We start from the raw sequence: 21,142 nt of genomic DNA, 5'->3' as shown, positions 1-21,142 counted from the left end.
GATACAAACTGGGAGGAGCTGTTGACTCCTTTGACGGCAGGAAGGCCCTGCAGAGACCTTGACAAATTAGGGGACTGGGCAATCACCCAGTGGGCGATCATGTGAAGTTTAACAAGGGAAAGTGCCCTATTCTGCACCTAGGACAGAGTAACCCTGGATGTACAGACAGACTAAGAATGGGAAGCTGGAAATCAGTGCCACAGAAAGGGTCCTGGGGCTCCTGGTTAATACAAAGTTGAACAGGAGCCAGCAGTGCCCTGGCAGCCAGCAGGGCCAGCCCTGGCCTGGGGGCATCAGGCCCAGCACGGCCAGCCGGGCAAGGGGGAGGGGATTGTCCCCTCTGCTCTGGGACAGCCTCACCTCCAGTGCTGGGGGCACTTCTGGGTGCCACAGTGTCAGACTATTAGACCATTACTAATAAACTATTAGAGAGTGTCCAGAGGAGGGCCACGAGGACGGTGAATGGTGTGGAGGGAAAGCTGCACATGAGGAGGAACTGAGGCCTCTCGGTGTGCTCGGCCTGGAGGAGACTGAGGGGAGACCTCAGTGCAGTTCCAGCTTCCTGTGAGGGGAAGAGGAGGGGCAGGCACTGATGTCTGCTCTCTGTGACCAGGGACAGGAGCCAGGGGAATGGCCGCAAGTTGCATCAGAGGAGATGTAAGCTGAATATTTGTAGTAAGTTCTTTACCCAGAGGGTGGTTGGGCCCTGGAAAATACTCCTAGGGTAGTGGTCACAGCACCTGACAGAGTTCAAGAAGCATTTGGACAATGCAGTCAGGCACATAGGGTGATTCCCAGCAGGGCTGGGAGCTGGACTTGATCCTGATGGGTCTCTTCCAACTCATCATATTCTGTGATTCTGTGAGCGGGAATTAATTTTTTATAAACACACAGGGTATTCCGAGTCAGTTTTTCTTCCTCAGAGCAGAGCTTGAGTCAGTTTCTCTTCCAGTTTTAGAAATTAGTTTTAAGCTGTTTCTTAAGTTTTCTGCTTTCTCTGGACTGAAGGGAGAGGAGGAATCTTGCCAGGAGGTGCTCTTTTCCCTCATTTCTGTATTGCCGTACCATTGTTGCTGATGAGGAGAGGGAAAGGTGATGATTTTATGTATTTCCTACACATATCCTTCATTACTGGTTTAAATTCTTTTCAGGTGAAATTTTGTCCCTAAACCTCTGTTCTTCGATCGTAAAACTTGTTAAAAGTAATCAAAACCTCTTGATTAGAATCTGAGCTTTGGATGGGATCCTGCAGGGATAGGTTTCTACACAGACTTGCTGGGGAGTTGATGCTTTCTGTTTTATCTGCCATTCAGCAGTAAATTCTCTTTTTCCACCTTCTGCTGAGTCCTTTCAATTTGTCTCAAACAGAGGGAATTGAAAGTGCTGGGAGCTCATCAGCTTCCTTGGGATGGGTGCATAAAACCATGCCAGAGGGAAAGGAAGGATGCAGGGATTGGTATGGAGAGGATGAAGGTTCAGGTGTTTGGAGTATGGTGGTGCTTGTCCTGGCAGCTACCATCCCCCTGAGGCATTAGGGGCCTCTGGTCCTAGATGCTCAAAACATATTTTTTAAACACAGCAGTAGATGCCATCAAGCTGCTTTGTGGTGAGGAATGAAAAGAAAAAGACACTTGTTGAATTTTTTTATTTTTTTTTTTACATCTATTTTTGTATCTCATAGGATCCTGGGGAGGGAAAGTGTGAGGAAAAACCTTTGTCTTATCTCAGTTGCTTGACTCCCTTCCTTAGGGAGAAAATAGAATTTATTTGGTTAGTGAATGGTAGTTTAATATTTTTATCTGTCTTTCTTGAGTGTAACTCTAATGCAAAGTGTAGGCTTTTTTTTCCCTTTTTTAAAATTTTTTTTGTTTTTTTTCTGATGAGCTATGCAGGCAAAGCCTGAACTCCCTTCCCTGCTCTGCTCTCTAGACTCTGTGTTTAGAGTGTGAAAGTCTAACTTGCTTTCAGAAGAGAGGGTATTTCTCTGTCGTGTGTGCAAGCAAAATCTTTTGTTAGAAAAAAAAAAACAACATTGTTTTGGATTGTTTTAAAGCTTGCTTTTATTCTGGGTCTTTCCTTGATTCCTAGGTACTTATATACCTGCAAGAAAGGAAATTTGATTCTTATACTAATACTTGGTAATAAACTCGTCCTGACATCTCCTATAATATTCCTTTTTTTCTTAAATCCACAGTCTGGAAACTGGAGTATTTTTTATTCTGGTGGAATTATTTCTTTTTGTCTAGTTATGAATCTGTATTAAGTTTTCAATTTTTATTTGCATACTCAGAATGGAAGATTTTTATTTTTAACCCCTCTGAGACCCTTGCATGCTACATGAAAGTTTATTATGGGGAAAAAAATGTGGAAATGGACAATCGCAATTTTTGGTGTTTCCGTTTTCAAGGAAAAGATACTACACAAAGAAAGAAAAGAACACTTAATGATTCAGGGGCAGGAAAAGGTTCCAGAAAATCTGTATTTGAAGCTTGCAGTGCAAAACTGCAAGGCACACATTAGATTTGTAGAAAAGAAGGAAAACGTAGGATATTATATAGTTTGTGTGAGGCTATACAGTCCTTGAGTCATAATATCATTTCAGCTTGTGTAAATAGCTTATGCCAATGAAGGATCCTGGCCTGATATAGAAATTACCTTAAATTAAGTTATTTTAGAAAGCATGTGCTAGTGTCTGAGTGGCAAGGAAACATTTCCAAGACTAATGTTAGACTAAAATGCTGCTCTGAATTCCTCCCTTCCTCCCTGTCTTGTTTTGTTTTCCTTCTCCTTATCTTCCAGATCAAATGAATATTGATTGATGCCACCAAGAAGTACCCTGAAAAAAGAGCTTATTTTTTTTTTAATCTGGCTGGCAGAGTGAAAACATAGAATATCTGCACTCTTTTTATTTTGGAATATTATTAAAAAAAATGGTCACAGTCATACCAGAACCATGTCCATCCAATTTGCTGTCTATATTTGAGCTACAGAATGCAGGTCCTGCATTTGCTGTATTTTTTGTCTGGATGAAATATATGAAAATGTGTTATGAAAATTATTCCCATTCTGACTTATTGTGCTTTCTGAAATAGTAAAGACGTATAAATCTTCTCTACTGCTGATGTCCAGTCTGATGCATCTGGAAATCATTTATGCTGAGTTCCTGAGAGAATTTCTTGTTGTTTGCTTGGAAAGACAGTGATTAAATTTTATCATCTTGGTTACTCGATTGATTCCAGAATCTTTGAAATGTGAGCTTCTAACTCCCTATGCACATCTCTGCCCTACATAAACTCACTCAAAGGATTCTGATCCAAAGGTTTAAAGATTTCTGGATCAAAACTTTCAGGTGCCTTTTATTCTGTAGAAGGATCATATAAAATCATTGGTTGTCAGTTCAACCTTAACTCTTTGGATAAAATTTGAAAATCCTAGTAATATAAATTTAAGGAAGATTGTGTAGGGGCATGCATATTGAATGGAAAATTACAAAAAATAATAATAAAAAAAGGATTTTAATGATGAAAAGAATGGAGATCTAGCACAGCTTCTCAGTAGGAAGAAGAGAGAAGGTACAACCAGGCTAGATTTCAAATGGGTCTTTAACTTTGTGAATTCAAACATATGATAAGTTTGCTTGAAATAGAGTTGACTGGATTTCATGACCTAAAAGGTCTTTTCCATATCTGATATTCATGGCTTTGAAAGCTAAAGGCTAGAAAAATTTAAACCCTTTTCTGAAACAAATTGGTTTTGACTGAAGAAAAAATAAAGCAAAATAAATCAGTTCAAGAAAGCTTTTATGTCTTTTTTATCCCCAGCTTTCCTAGGCTCCTTTGTTAGTCTCTTTCTCAGTAAATTACAGGGATAGGGAATACTCCTCATCTTTATTGCATCACCAACTGTATCACTTTTTTTTTTCCTTTCCTCCTCATGAAACTTAATGCTGACATTTCTGTTACTACAAGGAGTCCTCCAATGCCTGTCAGTTTTTGTGGCAAGAGAAATGACCCTATTTGTACATATCTTTTCAGAAATTTTAAAATATTGGGAGAAATCCTGTTGGTCCTAAAATTTAGTTGCCTTGTACAAGAAGTCTCCATGTTTTATCCTATTTGCTATGAAATCTAGAGAATAAATTAAAGAGTGAAGGCAGAAAAACCCTAAAGTGGGCAGAAGGAAGAAACGGGAGCTAATCATTGATATACGGAAATCTGAGCTCTGATAGAAGCTCAGTGAGAATTCCACATGGCTTTGACTTTTTCTTATAATTATCTTATTAATTATCCAAGACTTGGATCTGAGCCATTTTCAGTTTCCACATTGCTGATGGAGATTGTTACAGAGTTTCCAAGGGAATGAGCTGGATCCAGGGCCTGGCCAATGAAGGCTTGCAGGAACAAAGTCACCCTGATTTTAGTGCAATCGTGACTCTGAAGTGATTTATAGATCTGGGACAAGATATATTGGTCACCTTGATAGGAGCTGACACCAAACTGTGTGCTTTCTCTGGCTTCTGAGAAGATGAGCTCTTGATGGAAGATAAGATTTAAGGGATTGAATAATTTAGCACAGTTCAGGATCAAATTGAAACCATAAATTGCTTTCCAAAAGGTAAAATTTGGTGCTTAATGTATGCCTACTGGTCAAGTGAAGCAGAGAAGAGGAAAATAACATATAGTAGAGATCTTTGGCATTTGGACTTCCACTGTTTTGACATTAAATCAAGCTCCATTTGACATTAAATCAAGTATAACCACAGGGCAGTGATGATTTGCATGTCTGCATTAAAGAAACTGCAGATATATTCATGCCACAACTTGTGAATGCCTCTTGTAACACACAACCTGTTTCATGAATCCATTTCATTCTCTTGGGATAGGAAAAGTAACCTGCCATTTTTGTACCCAGGATTTGAGGGGCAAGAATACCAAAAAGCTTCCTTTTAAAGAATATCTCTTCATGTGCATAACACAGAAATGTCTGTGAACTCCACTGTTGATGCAGAAAAGACATTGTGTGGTACAGGCATTTCCTCTGTTAACCTGATCCAACTTTCTGCAGTTCTTTTCTGCTCCTTTTGCTTTGCCTCGTAATTTCTTTTTTCTGAAGACTTGTTGGCTCTGTTTGGTCTTGCATCTGCTCAATACAAGCTGAATAAAATGTTTGATGTTGTAGATCCAAATGTTCCTACCAGAACGTACTAGGGAGTCAAGGCACTGTGTTACAGCTCTGTGGTTGCTGTTTGAGATACTTGGGAAGATTGTCATAGTGGAAATTTGTTTCACTCTCTTCAGGTCAGTCTCTAGTGGACATGAGCTGCTCCAGGTACAGGAAGGCTGGGCTTGAGGCTGAAAGCAAAGCTGCCCAGAGCTGCATGGAGCTGCAGTGTTTCACAGATATGTGCCAGTTTCCATGCACCTTTTTTCAGACAGCTCTATGAGGTGAGGAGTGGAGAGAGAGGAAGAAAAGGTTTGTTTGGGGTATTGGTGATGTGGGTGTTGACTGGCCAGGATATTACCCAAATCTTGGCTTTTCTATACACTGGTTTCCTGGGCAGCAGGGAGTGACAGATGCTTAGGAAAGCATTTCAGGAGGAGTTTTAAAAGGTCTGTTTCTTTTAGTGCTAATTGAATTTTTTTGCATCAATGTTTACTGCTGAGGGTGCTTGAGAGTGTCCTAGGCTGAGCACCTCCTTATGTGGATGAACCTGAGGAAAATGGGACAGTTAATGTAGGAGGCTTATGACCACATCGACAAAAGGGCCAGTAACTAATTAATAAGGTTTGATTTTGCTAAGTATTCTGGTGGAATTCAAATAAGAAACTGCTGAGAGGGGTTTATAAATCCTCTGTTAAGTGAGCTCTACTCCTAAAGGAGTGGGGTGGTTACATGGGTTCACAGAGTGCTGATGGGGCAACCCAGCAGCAAGTTTTAATCAGAGAAACTGGTAAAGCTGCTGATAAGATTCAGGATTAGTATATGCACAGCTGAACCTGATGTGCTGGAGGAGACCCAGCACAGCTTTCTCAATACCAGGACTGGTGAATCTTGCAGAGGTTGTTGACAGAGGCATGTGGCCTGGGAGCTGAGGTGGTCTGGACAAGGGGAGCCCATGGGGGCTTCCAGAAAGCTTCAACAGGGTAAGAAAAACAGCTTCTGGTACTGAAACCAGGGGTGAAAGGTGTGGTGTCCTCGTGGTTAAGCAGCTAAGTGTTTTAGTGTAGCAAGCAATGGGGTGGTGTTTGGGGTTTACCTAGGTATTCACTGGTGAGGACCACTGGGGATCTCTGATGGGAGCAGTGCTGCTCACTGGAAGAAAAATGAAAGGGGGTAAAGCTTTCTGTTGCTTTGTACAGTTAGAGTGGGCATGGTCTGACTGCAGAAATTCAGAAAGATTCATGATGCCGAATGACTGAAGCAGATTGCAGTTGAAGTGTGAGATCAATAAAGCCAAAATAATGCACATGCAGGATTAAAAAGCTATCAAGTTTAAACTCTATATTGTCATTGAACACTCAGGAAATAGATCTCTGGATAATTAAAGAGAATAGTGCAAAAAGTGTGATGACACCACCACTCTGGGGCAGCTAGATGTTGAATATTTTTTCAAGTTCTGGCAATCATACGTCAAAAACGTAATTGAGCTACAGAACATTGATGAAGATAGAACCGATTCAGGATTAGCAGAAGTCTAAATAGTCCAGGGTGCTTCCACTTGGGATTGTGGTGATTTAAGGGGTATATCAAGAGATTCATAAAATCACAGGAGGTGCAGAGAGGCAAGTGATTACTTGCTGTTACTTACAGTATGATACAGCAATTGAATTATGAGGCAGAATTTTAAAAACAGACAGAAGGAAGTACTTTACATTGCCCATAATTAAATTGTGGAGCTTATTACATAGCCTGCTGTGGAGACCAAGACTATAAATGGATTCAGGGAAGGACCAACACATTCCTAGAGTAAAGAGCCATTACAGGCTATTAAGTGCAAAGGTCTGGAAGCAGCCTCCAGCTCAGGAAGTCCTTAAACTACTGATTACTGGAAACTGTAACTGGAGTGTGTCAGGGGAGGGATCACCCAATTTGTTCCAGTGCTTCTCTGAACACCTGCTACTGCCTACTGTCAGGAATGGGTTGGTGCACCAGACAGATTATTTAATTTGGCTGAAGTTGGCTCCTTTCATAAGAAATGCAAAAAATCTGGGAATTGATGTTGCAGTGAAATAATCACTGCCCAGTGGCCAGCTAAAAAGGAGAAAAATACATGCCCAGAAGGCAAGCTGGGGACAGTGGGTTTCAGGGTTCTGATGCAGAGGTGCATGGGGATAATTTAAATAATGCCAGAGATTAGCCAGTAAATTTTCTTCGTAACATTTATAAGCACCAAATGGCAGGAGTGAAAACTACCTCCAGATAACCTCAGGCACATATAATTTGTTCATACTGCATACAGGTGCTCCCTGGCCTTGTACAGGGCTTTTCAAGCTCTAACTGGCAGAGCTGAGGGCTGGCAGGGTTTATCCAGATTGAATATTCAAAGAAATTCAGGACTATTGTAACTTAAACATGTTTACACAAATGATTGTCCCTTTCTCTGTAAATATCTAGGTTAACTTTGAGAAAAGATTCCCAAAAACATCTTTCCTGGCAGATGTTCTAGCCAGAGGATCTGTGGAAGCCAATCCCTTTGCATTTTTATATTCTCTCCACCTTACAGCTGAGAGAATACCCCAGTGGTGATTCTCATATACAAGGGAGGATGATAACCCCAGCCTTGGAAAGGCAGCAACTACAACACCAGTGACAGCTAAATTGACAGTCAAAGCTGTTAACTACATGCAACAGTAACTTACTCTTTCTATTCCAAATAGACCTTTTTCCTAGCACTTAAATAGGTTGCATACTATTGACTAACTGTGGTCTTTGAGGGTTCAAGTAAAACTGTGAGTCTAAAGAATTCATTGGAGGATATTTATATGCCTTCAGTGGAGGAAAAGGCTCAGTAAAGCCAAAGGCTGGGATATAAGCTCAAATCTCCCCTGATCAAATATGTATCCTTTGATCTAATAAGTAGGTTGAGTCTCGCCTGACTTTTCAGCAAAATGCAAATGTAATGCTTTTTTTTTTTAAAAAAAAAGTCAGTTAGTGTACTTGAATGTCTTGAATGTCTGATTGCTTTTGGTTCTCAAGACAATTGACTTTGTTAGGGAATTTCCTTAGTGGTATCAACTATAGATTTAGTATCAGATATTTCTGTTAGTTGTATGTTTAATGACATAGGCATTTATGTGTACCCATGCCACGATGGGTACACACCACACCACAATGCTGGTGTGTTAGCTAAGTCAGTAATAACATCTACTACAAGTAACTGATTACTGGATGTGAAAAGGTAGTTATTGAAATACAGCTTGTTATTTTCGATAAAATATTTCCTAGCTGTTGGTTACTGCATCAGCAACTGGGCTAGTTGTGCCATTTTAATGAAGTTGTGCCCTTCATAGTCTGAAGAATGGAATATATGATGAAACCACAGATTCACTTTTTCTGTCTGTCTCTTATCAGGGGAACAATGATTACTTCTATGGGAAAGGCTGACTGTCAAGCCTGTGTTTTCATTCATGCACTCAGCACAGTGGAGATGAAGTTTCTGGGAAAGATAACTAAAAGCCAATCCTCTTACCTTGCCATTGGAAAAGTGCCAGGTGGTGTAATTTGTCAAAGTAATATGAGATATGATCACCTGGATACTCAGCATCTGCTCTGTTATCAAATTCGTGCTACCTTCCCTTTCCCCCCATTTTTCCCTCTCTTGTCTGTCTTACATTTATTAGAAGGCCATGTGTTTGCTCTTTAGCTTGGCCTCCTTTTATAATGGGAAAGGCTTCTGCAGTGCTTATAGTGTGTTTTGACACTTTGTCTCTCTTTGCTCTGAGAGAAAATTCTGATAAGAAACTGTGCAAAAGTATACATTTTTAGGTTGTTCCTGGGACTAAGGGTCACTTCTGGCTGACTCATGAAAATTTGCAATCCCTGAGATAATTTTAAGGCTTTTATGTTAAAACAGAGCAGGAAAAAAAAAAAAAAAGGCATTACTCTCATGCCTGTGTTTTGTGTACTTTCCAGACAAAGCCATAAATCCATCTTGGCAGGCAGAGGAAGGGCAGGCTGTTGGCACAAAACTGTGCCGGGTCTCCCCCAAAAAGGCTCATCAGCCTCGGCTTGCTCTTAAAGAAATGTGGGCCAAGTCTCAGGTTCTCCTGTGGGAGGCTTGCACATCTCTAATTCTGACTTGAAATAGTATCTGAGGCTTGGTGCTGAGATGTCTGCAACCGCTCATTACACATATTTACCTTCCTCTGTTGTGAGGACAGGCCTAAGTAGGTTTGCTTTACCCCTATCAGTGATGCAGAGTGGAAAAAGTGATACTGCGCTGTTTCCACCCAAATAAACTAACACGTTATGAGCCACAAATAGACACAAAAATGTACTCTTGTGTTTAGGAAGCACAAATAGCTACATTGATACTGAAAACAGCATGGAAGGAGACTGCCAAATATTGGGAAGAATATATTTAAAACCCATTTTTTTTTAGTTTCTTTTAGCTTATTTCTCTAAGGCCTTAATCCAGTTATTGAGATGTGTAGCTTATGTTTTACTTATATATTTGGCATAAAATCTTTCTTGCTAAATTGTTCCCTCCTGATACATTGCCAGATGGTAAAAGTATTTTCCTTGGGCTTCTTCCCTTGTTTTGTCAAATGCAAAATGTTTTGGAAAAGAAACCCTTAATGTCAAAGTCTGGCCCACACAAAGTAGAAAGAGGGTATTGGGTGATCAGAGGCTGATGTTAGTGTTCTGAGATGTTCATGCTGCCCACAAGAGAGGGGATTTAAGAGATTCTGCTTCAGTTCACTCAATTTTTCCGGACATGAACTGTGAGCAGCGAGGCTTCCAAGCTCCTTTGCCGCAGATATATATTGCACTATATTGTGCAAAATATTGTATATTTTCAGGACAGTGAAAAGATTTATTTAGCATATGGCTGACCTGGATTGTCTCCACTGGCTCAATTGACCTTTATTGCCTTGGGACAGTGGTAAGATTAGGAGATGCTATAAATAGCTGCAGCACTGTGGGAGCAGTATCACAAAAATGCACTTTACACAAACAGCCTGTCATTTTACTTTGTGGGGGATGAGTGTATTTGGATAACAAAGTGAGATATCTCTCTGAGATGATTTTTGTCCTCTTCTGAATAAATGCAGCTGAAACTGTGAGATTATTTTGGCCACTGCCATCAGATTCTAATACATACAACGCAATAATGTTGGGAAGCTGTAGGAAACAGACTGTTCAGGTGCATCATACCATGCTTCCACCTGAGGGCTCACTGCTGGAGGCAGCTCAGTCAGGGCTGGGTGTCTGCAGGGAGACAGGCAGGGGGGATGTCTCCTCAGCAATGTGGAGCCAGCTTCAGGAGTGTTTCTGACCACCACCTATGACTTCTGAAGAATGTCACAGCTATACCTCAAGAGCTGTAAAAATTACTTTGGACCAGTAAGATAGAACTGAAATATAAGTGGAAAGAAGCTGTAATTCCTTGAGGGATTCTGATATGATCAAAGAAAGTAGCAGTTTATGACTTCCCTTCCTGGTGGCATCCTCATGTCTTGTTTTACAGAATTGGATGCTGAATGGATGGCTTTTTCTAGCCTATAAACTAAGTAAAAGCAACAAGTGTTTGATTCTTTGTATAAACTGATATTTTGTCTCTCCTATAAACGGCATTTGGAATTATATATAAATTGATTCAAAAGATCTAGTTGGTGTGTATATAGGTTGTATCTAGATGGTGTAAGGAATAGGTGTAATGCATGAGGACTCCACTGACACTGGCAAACATAACCACAGATAGTCCACTGGATTTGATATTTCAGCTTAGTGCCAGATGAGTAACTGATCTCCATTAAACAGTAATTTCCAGTGATCAGGTTGCTTTATTCTTTTCCTAAACTGCTTTAGCAGGAGATGGCATTCAAGCAGCATTTCACTGAAGCTGAAATGAAATGCATTGCTGCCTGTCCTGATTTCTGGAGAATGCTGGGGAGGATGTTGGGGAATTATGTTGGAGAGATATATTTGTTATATATACAATCCCTATATACACTCCATTTATTGATGTTTTTCTTTTCAATTTGCAGGAAGGCAATCTCCAGGTCAGGCCTCCAGCACTTGGCTCCTGTGCACTCCCTCAACATTCCAGTCACCAATGGACCTGTGAAGGAACCAAGAGCGGCCTTAGAGTGGACTGTAGGTGTTTGGTTTTCTTGGCAGTTAATTTGAGCAGTATCTCTAGTTGGTGCTCTCTATCCATCTTTAAATCAACATAAGACATTGCATTGCTATCAGAATTACTGCTAGTCATTAGGTACATGCTTCTACTATGAACTGAAACACAAGGCAGAGATATGAAATTTTATGACAACTTGAGAGAAAAAGGACAGGTTTTCCAGAAGTTGTCTGGTTACATTTTCCCACCTCCTTCTTGACAGAGTCTGCCATCAATGTTGATCTAATTTCAGCACAGCAGGGTTTTGTGCCTCTGTTTGATGGGCCAAAATTTAAGGCTAAAGATACATGTCAAGCTGTCTGGATCTGCAGAGTAGGTAGTTGAAATCTTTGGTCACAGTTCTTTGTGGGTATGACTAGATTTCTTCAGGGCCTAAGCTAGTGTGTAGACATGGAGAGCATGTTCCCACCCCTCTTGTCTTGCTCTTTTATGTTTCTGGGCTGAACCACTCTAGGGCTGGCCAAAAGTTAAAGCAGACTGTTAAAGGCATTGTTCAAATGTCTTTTAGACACTGGCAAGCATGGGGCATCAGCCACCTCTCTTGGAAGACTGTTCCAGGGTTTGGCCCTCTCTGTGTTTACTCATGGCAGGTCTGTACCTCCCCTGAAATCATCCCTATGCACCTTCCATGTGGTTGTGCTCTGGTATGAGCTAAGAGAATGAGTCAGAAGCCAGCAGTTCACACAAATGTCTCAATTAACGAAGAGCATACAGTAGATTTTACACTTGGCTATTGGTAAAGAGGTTGATGCATTGCAGTATCAAGGCACCAGCCACCCAAGCAGCTTTTAGTTGAAGATAACATCTGTTTTGATGAATATGGCTTATGTTTATCTACTCTGTACCAAAGCAGAATTGATTTTTAGATTGCCTGCTCTTCTTGAACTCCAGATGTTGCATCTGAAGTTTAATGGGATGAAATTTTGCAGGCTATGTTGCAGGAAGTTGGGTTAGATTCACTGTAAGGGTCTGCAGTTTGAAAGCTTATAGAATCCTCTGGAAAGGGCTTTGGACAATACCTTGTTCTTTCATTTCATCAAACCCAGGTGCTGATTCAGCAAGGTAGTAAAAATGCCTGTTTTGAGTCATCACTGCTGTTCAGTAGAAATCTGAAAGATCAGACACATAAGTGAAGGGTTAAGCACATTAGCTAAATTAAATACCTTTGAAAACTGTACTTGGGAAAAACAACAGCAACAACCCAGGCAAAAAAACCAACCCTGAATCCCAAGTCTATCAACCATGGCTTGCCTTTACTCTGCTGATTGTCTGTTACTCCATTACCAGGATGGCCCATGATCCCATGATGGTTACTCCTTTTTTCCTCATGTGGTCCCTATACACAAATACAGGAGTTGCTATAAGTTGGTAAATATTGATTAAATATTTTGGGTTTTAATTGATGTGGAGTATTTGTAGTTTACTTCCATTCTTATGGTTTAGAGTTTTGATCAGTTTCTTAGCTGTTTACAGCACCTCAGACTGGTGTTTTGCTTTACTTCACACTTTGATTGGAGAGAGGAGGCAACTCTGTGTCATGGGGAGAAGGGACAGGATAGTGCATGAAAGACATCTGTGGCTGGGAGGAGACTGAACTGACCAGCTGTAGCAACCAGTAAAAGGGAGAAAGGTATTTCTCAAATCTGAGGTATGGTGGAAGTAAGGTTTGGAGATGTGGGGAGGTGGAAATGAACCAAAGGTTTTTAATATGTAGTGAATTTCAACAAAGAAAAAAACCATACATTTTAAATTAAGTTCAGAGGTGTATTTGGTAGAATGAAAAGATGTTTCATTTGATGTGTCAGAGCCAGACAAGAAGTTTTTGTATCTAATCACTGGAAGGCAGCATTGATCAGTGTGTATAACATCTTCATATATCATCCTTCTCTTCAGTATTTCTGAGGATGATTCTCCAAGGTCACATGATGGGAGATATTTCCAAAGTCTAAGTGACACAAAAAGAAATTGTCTCTTGACTTAAAAGGAAGGAAATATTTTCTATCGCAGTCTTCACAGTAGTAACTGGATAGAATTCCCTGGCCATTGCCTCAGTTTTTGAGAACTGCTTGCAGGTGATTTGCTGTTATCAGATGGTTCTGTGAACAGAGCACTGAGAGAGTGGAATTCCATTCTCTGCTCTGTCACTTACCTCGTGAGTGAGCTCACATGAGTTGTTTTGCCCCTCAGTACGTCAGCCTCTCTAGCTGTAAAACAGTGGTGATTATTCTCATGTCCCCTAAGACTTTTTACATAAAACCCTCCAGTATTCTTTATTGTAGTTGTTGCTACTGTCTCTCTTCCCTGAGGTTTCTTTCCCCTAACATACTTACAAATGTCCAGTTTCATCACATTTGTTACACCTAATTAAAGTTGTAGCTTTGCTGTATAATTTCATGTTCTCTTTTCACACCAGGGCTGTACCAGTCCAGTGTCTGGAGTAGGTGTTTTAATAACCAGAGGGAAGTGCTGGGGATGCCTTGCAAAAAAGGAATTGATCTCAATGGCTGCCCCTGTGATGTGTTTATGCATATCCCTTTCTCCCACACACTTTCATTTTAGACATCACTTCCAAGTGTTAAATAATAAAGTAAGTAATTCTAGCCCAGATTCTCAAGTGAGTACAGACTAGAGCCACACAATACACTGCCTGTGTACCTTTGAGGACTCAGGTCTTTGTGTATTTTTCTATTGTGATTTTCAACCAAGGATTATAACCATAAGCTTGTACACAAAGTCCTCCTGTAATTTTCTTTTAACTACTGCCTTCTAGCTCTTGCTTTCTATGGTGCCAACAAAACTATTGACAGCCACTAGAATAGTAGAGTGTTGAACATCCCCAAATCTCTCAATTTTTTTTTTTTCATAGTGGATTTTTTCTGTTAATGCCCATTTTCTTTCCTTTTCCCATGACAATGAGACTTAGAATTTTTCTCCCACATCTTAAGAGGCATGTAAAGGTATTCAGTTTCCATTCCTGGAGGTCAATGAAAAACTTGACTGATCCATGCTTTGTGCTCTGTGAATGCATAATTGGAGTTCTCTGGGTACAAGTTGAATGTTTTTTAGAGGAGAAATATTATTACTTATACCATAAATTTTTATACACATAAATTATGTGTATAAAAGACAAAGCCAGAAATCTTTTAGATCTTAATGAGAACAGAAAACTATGTGTCAGAGTAGAAGTTGAAAAATGGCCTTTGGCAATACATGGAAGCAGGCTTAGGTCAGGAGCATTGTACAAGGCACTACCTGTGTCCACACAGATAGAGTAAGGAAAGCCAGACCTCATCTAGTGTAGCATCTAACAGGAAAGGTAACAGGAATGTTTTCTGTAGGCAAATCAACAGTGATCGGAACAGCAGGAAAAATGTTGGGATGCCACTGAATAGGGCAGAGAGCATGGTGAGAAAAACCACGGGAAACCTGAATTGCTCAGTCCCTTTTTTTTTTCTTTGTCTTTTTTTTTCCCCCCCTTCATTTTTGCTGGTAAAAGCCACCTTTAGCAGTTCCAGATCACTGATACCATGGCCTGAAAGAAGGAACACTTACTTTTGTGGAGGATGATCAGCTTAGGGAATACTTAGACTGAACATACAGAAGTGCATGAGACCTGATGAGTTGCACATAAAGGTGTGGAGGGAGCTGGCTGATATCACTGCTGGGACTGTCTGTTGTCTTTGGGTGGTCATGGTGGTCAGAGGATGCTCCTGAGGACTGCAACAAAACAAATGTCAATTCTGCCTTCAAGAAGGATAAGGAGGATCCAGGAAACTCCAGACTAATCCGTTTTACCCTGATTTCTAGGAAGGTTATGGAGAAAATCTTTCTGGAAGTAATTTCCAAAAATATTAAGAATAAGAAGTGACTGAGAGTACTCAGCATTGATTTATGGAGAGGAGATCGTGCCTGACCAGCCTAACAGATGACTGCCTTGGTAGATGAGGGGAGAGCAATGGCTGTTGTGTTGACTTTTGCAAGGCTTTTTACACCATCTTCCGTAACATCCTTGTAGATAAACTGATTGAGGTATGGACTAGACAAATAGACATGAAGTGACCTATACCAGTGAGGTATGTAAAATTAGTAAATGTGACTTTGAAATGAGTCTGTTGCATTATATTCTGTGCCTTTTTGGCACTAGTCAGTAGTTCTGTCTGCTTACTTTCATGGACAGTAAGTATTTGGAAGTGCCTGATGAGGTACTAAAGCTTGGATAATTAGCTTATGTGTTAATACAGTAGCACATGTTTTACATATGATGAAACATTTTCCTCATTCTAGGGAATTTATTTCTTTTCCCTATGAATGGTTTGGCTGCTGTACCATAACTTCCTAAAAGCTACACTAACTTTTACACTGAAGGATGGATTTCCCTTCCACTACAGGGCCTTCAAGGCTAAGTTTTGTAATTGGGAGTTTAATATTCAGTTGAAGAGATGTATATTTTTATATGCTCTCATGACAAAAAGAGAATCTTGGAGTATTCCATTAGTCACATAAAAACATGAAGAGATGATAGGAATTCTATCTCAAATAAAGTAGTAATGAGTGCAAGCCCTGTGCGTATTTAAAAATTGCTGAAATGTTGTGTGCAGTGGACACTTGGAGTCCTGTGTTGTGGATCAGTAGTTCTGCTTTGCTGCTTCTTTTTCATGAAGGTTTGAGATCGGATATTCTTTCCAGAGAGATCTAAAGAGAAAGGATGTCTGTCATATTTCAAAATGGTGGCCATATCTTTGTATTTTTCCAGTGGTGTGGAGAATGCAGTGATTTTGCAGAAGGTGCCCATCTAGAAAACGAATTTTTTCATGTTGTTGAAGTGCAACTGCTATCAGCCAAAGCACTTGTTCATGAGAACATAGGGAATCATCATCTCAGCTGGTAGCATCTGAACATTGCTGCTTCATGAAGACAAATGTTGTTATTCTGCTTCTGTATACAGGTGATCTCTCAGCTGAGGACTATGGGGATCTCAAAAGGCCATTGATGTAGATGTTGGAAAGCATAGTGGGGGAAAGGAGAAACATATCCCTATGCTGTCTTATTTTGTTCTATGTCTGTGTATTGCATTTGCAATAATTAAAGAATAGGTGACCTCTATATGAAAAATATTCCCAAATTAAAATGTGCTAAAATGGAGTTAAAATTGAGAATATATATCAACAGAAAAATATTTATGGCATTGGTTCTGTTTGTAACATGACTACTGCAAACTAAAATTTCAGAGTTAAGGGTGAAACATAATCCAAACATGACAGAAAGATATTTGGTAAAGATACATCTGAACAAATTTGTTTCTGCTCAGTAGTCATCTCATAAAGAAGAGGGCCAAAAGTAACAATTTTTGCTTACAAATACTTTTAATTAAGTTTAGAATGATGACCACTAATTTTGCATTTATTGTAAGTATCACCCAAATGCATATTTGCAAGATTATTCTCTCTTGCTGGAGTGTTAACAAAGGGAAAATTATCTTACTGACTTGTTTTAGAGATTTTTCTTAAATAACTTTTTGCAGAATGTCAGTCATGACAAGAGGGTTCCATTCCTCATGTTACAATTGGACTTAACAACTCTTTTGAACTATATGTTTGGACCAACTGGTTTATTTGTATGGCTGAATAAGAGCAGCTGCTTGAGGTGGCAATTTAAAACAGTCAGGTTTATCTTCATTGCTTTTGAAACCATGCTGACTGCAGCCTGAAGAACAGTGAGATATGGAGATAGTGGTGGGTGTTAGAAAAAATGGTAACTCTAGCTCTGTCATTTACTATGTTGGAGTGCTTGAAGATATGTAGTTGAAAAGTGCACAGCAAGTCATGAACACATCTGTAATTACATGGTTCCCAAACTCCTGGTCCTTGAATTCTTATTTCTCTTCCACTTTAGGGGGGATTGTGTGTGGTATTTGTTCTGTATGCAAGAAATGTTTGCTATACTGAAATTATTTTTTTTTAGTATTAAGGTGGTAATGGGTCAGGAGGAATCAAATGGGAGGTCTCCATCTGGGGGAGCATACTGGGATGGTGTGTCCCCTGTGAGCCGGGCTGCCAGCCACTGCTGTCTCTGCTTCACTGAGCGGGGGCTCTTTTTCATCCCAGGACACTGAGTTTACACTCTTGTGAAGGCTGGGAAGCTGGAGAGGAGAGAGAGTTCACAGTTTTCTTTATTAGGCCACAGTCACTGCTGTTTTATCCACAGTGATGGACAGTATCCATTTTCCACATCACAAGTCAGAGCAAAGCCTGTCAGCCCAAAAGCATGATTTGATGGGTCAGCTGAGGTGCCCTGACACTGAGCTGGCCCCAAAAGCATCAGTCCCACTGAAGGCATCTTTAACCCACCACTCTCTGTGTCAAATCCAACAGTTATGTGGTCATAGGGTGAGTCATTTTGTCTAGCTGATTTGGTAGATAAGATATCTAGCTTTTTCCATTAGCTGAACTGATTTTATGTGTAGCTTTACAGAATCAACACAAGGAAAATGGCAAGAGCATGAGACTGGCATCTGTGTCTTCAGGGACAAAAGAGAACAACTGCTTCTTTAAAAGCCATTAAATCCTAAATCCAATGTAAAGACATCAAGTACAAAATAAACCAAACTGGCAAACTTCTTATGGAAAAAATAAAGGTCTGTGTCAAAATATACAAGTGATGACCGGACCTTTACTGTGCTTTAGCACTGTGTTAAACAGGATGTCATCCTAGAGGTGATATGAGCTTATTCCAGGGACCTGTATTGGCTTCTGTGTTGGTAGGTGGAGAGGAATGTCCTTTTGTGTAGCATTGTCACTGTTGGACATGAAATGATTTACACAGACACTGCTCGATGTGTGGTAGAGGAAGAGGAAACTTCATTCTGTCGTTTCAGTATTTATAGAGTCTTGACAATGACCAGGGATTGGATAGTCAGGTCACCACCTTCCCAACCACACTGGTTGTGAGAAACGTCTATCAAAAGACATTTCTTTAATTGAATGTATAAACACCTATGTTTATAGTTACTTTTCTGGGAAAGTGTTTAGAAACTATGAAAACAATGTCAGAAAGCTTGATTTTCAGGGTGAAACAGCATGTTGTGGAATATTGCCTGTAAATTTTGGAGAAGAAAATACTGTTTTGCTGAAGTCAAAATTCTTCATAGAAATGTATTGATTTTTGTAAAAATTTTCTGTCAGAAGTGAGTTAAAAATTTGGCTTACCGAGGGTCGCAGAACTTCCTTTGACTATATCATTTTGATTTTCATAAGTGGCAAGAGAATGTCTCATGATATAAATGATAGACCCCTGTAAAATTTAAATGGTGAAGTTCAAATAATTCCCTTTGATCTTATTGAGACAAATTAACTGACAAGGAAAGATGTTTGAGGGAGAGAATTTCATCTTGGGCAGTGTCAGCTCTTTGCTCTGATTCAGGATGAAAGATTTTCCGGGAGTCAATTTTCTGGAATTGAAATTGTGAGTTTTCACACACAGTGCTGTGGAATTCTCTGTGGCAGTATGTGCCTGGAGGTGTGCCACTCATACCAGATCAGGTTATTTACATTTTTATTATCTAGTTGTGTTAGAACTCTATAATAACATGAACTACAAGGTCATCCTTGTAGACTAACTAATTTTATTTACACAGTGATGTAAAGTTAGATATGTATGTGTCTGATACAATCTGGAACAATAGAGAACAAACAGTCTAAACCAGGTTATGGAAATAGGTCACTTTATCTTTAGAAATCCTGATGACAAGTTATGTGGACCTGGACCAAATGAAGGGGTGGTTAATCTATTTTTTAATATAATTTTTATACCTTGTTAAAAATTCTGTCCCAGGAGCCATGTGCTTTCTTACTTAGCTTTCAGAGTTGGTCTTTCTTAAGAACCTTTTATATCCTACGAGATTAACCTCTGAGTTATGCTGTTGTTTGCACTATTTTATCAGCAGAGAACCTGCTCAGGTCAGGCAGTCTTTGGCGAGTTTGTATCCTGCTGCTGAAGGGAAAATAGCTGCAATAGAAGGACACACATGAGAGACACAGTTTACAATCTGAATAATGTACCCTCTAAAAAAGTCCTGAAGAATTTCTTCAGCTAGAGCAAGTTCTTAGAAATTATTTGGCAGTATAAAAGTGTTGAAAATCCTCACCTAAACTGTTGTGCTCTGCTGTGCTCTGTTGAGCATTTCTGATGAAGTAAAAGACCTGCAGACAGGTAGACCTCTCACCAGAAAACAGCCAGCACTGATCTTATCTTTGTGTTTTACTGGAAGTGAGCACCATGGTTGTGGTAGGCACCATGTGCAGCCTTGCATAGGTCCTGGCTGTTGTGGATGCACTCCAGAAAGCAAAGGATTTTCCTATTTCTGCTTTTCTTCATTACCTAAGAAATCAGCATGGCAAGAGAAGCTATCTCATTTCATCACTTTGAAACTGACAGTGGTATTTTAAATAAGTTATTTTATCCAAGATGGCTATTTCGGAGCATCCTGCTGTCGGACGCCATCTGTTTGGTGAGCGTCATCGTTTGTGACTTCTGCAGTGTGGGAACCAAATGTCAGACTGTCAAAGCATTTTCTATCGTGCTCTAATTCTGGCTGAACAGAATTCCTATTTATTCACTTTGTTCAAGTAGTGTACAGTAGACTTTTAGGCTTTTTAGACACAGAAGGATTACAGGCAAGTGAAACCCATAGTTTAGCTACAATTGAGTTTCCCCAGAACAAGAATTTTCACAGAATTGAGGTGCATATTTGGTCAAATGAGACAAAGTTAGATGTTAGCCTGTTGATCACTCCTAATTGTCAGTGTGCTAGGTAGATTTTTTTTTTTGAGAGCATTCTCAGATGAATGTGTTGTTTTTTCATGGGTACAGTTGAAGTCCTGGCAGTGTAATGTTTTGTTGAGTTATTCACAGAGTGTTGACCCAGCTATTTCAAAGAAAGCCTTTTCCCTTGTCTAGTTTGTCCCATCATCCTAAAGCTATAGTCATCATGTTGTTTTTCACTTCTGTGCCCAGTTCTCAAGTTTTGGTTTCTCCCATTGGAAGTTTATTAGTTGTGGTTTTGTTTCATCTCTCTGGATTTGCAGTTTCTTTAAACTTCTGAGTACATCTCATATTTATGAAATCTCAATTCCCTGTTAAACTATGCAGCATGTGGGAAGAACATCAGCAAAGTTTAACTGAAGTGTATTCAAAAATACTTTGGTTTTGATTGGTGACACATCATTGTATTGTCAATATCTTTTAAGCTGGGGTGGTCAGCCAGGGTAATGCTGTTATATGCTATGACTTTGTGTTGTACAAAACCAAAGCAAGACTTGGTGGTAGTAGCTTTTTGTTTGTCTTTTTTTAGTTTATTTTAATTTTCTAAATTTATGTTGAAAATCAGATTTTTTTCCCCCTATATACTCACATGGCTGAATTTCACAAAACAGATTAACAACTATTTCTTTTTCCCAGGAAAATGCTGTGAATGGAGAGCATCTGTGGCTAGAGACAAATGTTTCTGGGGACCTTTGCTACCTGGGGGAGGAAAGCTGCCAAGTCAAATTCTCAGTGAGTTATTTTCGGATTTCTTTTTCTCTTTCTGAGGTAACAAGCCTGGCTTCAGACTGATGCAGTGCTCAGTTGCTTGAGAGCTTGAATTGTTTGCCTGTGTTCCAAAAGGAGAGCAAAAAGGGCAAAAGTCTGCTGGTAAAGACTTTATTGCTTCAGGAAAAAAGCCCAAACCAGTTTTGATTGACCCAGGTTATTTACACAGTGAGAATGTATGGAATGAACAGCCTT

General features: G+C 39.8%; 1 protein-coding gene across 7 annotated transcripts in view; it reads left to right on the top strand.

Moving 5' to 3' along the window:
- The window catches only part of DGKI (diacylglycerol kinase iota), a 201,550-nt gene that overhangs the window by 64,115 nt on the left and 116,293 nt on the right, over positions 1 to 21,142 (top strand). For 4 of the 7 annotated variants that reach the window (XM_033514424.1, XM_033514422.1, XM_033514423.1 and 1 more), the window contains exon 1: positions 20,828 to 20,911. The gene's annotated coding sequence lies outside the window, so the exon portion shown is untranslated. Of the gene's footprint in view, positions 1 to 11,210; positions 11,320 to 20,815; positions 20,912 to 21,142 lie in introns of those variants that run through there. The other 3 variants (XM_019006711.2, XM_019006712.2, XM_019006713.2) reach the window with 1 other exon arrangement.

This window comes from Parus major, chromosome 1A, assembly GCF_001522545.3.
Source record: "Parus major isolate Abel chromosome 1A, Parus_major1.1, whole genome shotgun sequence".
Classification (NCBI taxonomy): domain Eukaryota; kingdom Metazoa; phylum Chordata; class Aves; order Passeriformes; family Paridae; genus Parus; species Parus major.
The sequence above is the reverse complement of the archived record's forward strand: the minus strand, read 5'-3'. Positions and strand labels throughout refer to the sequence as shown.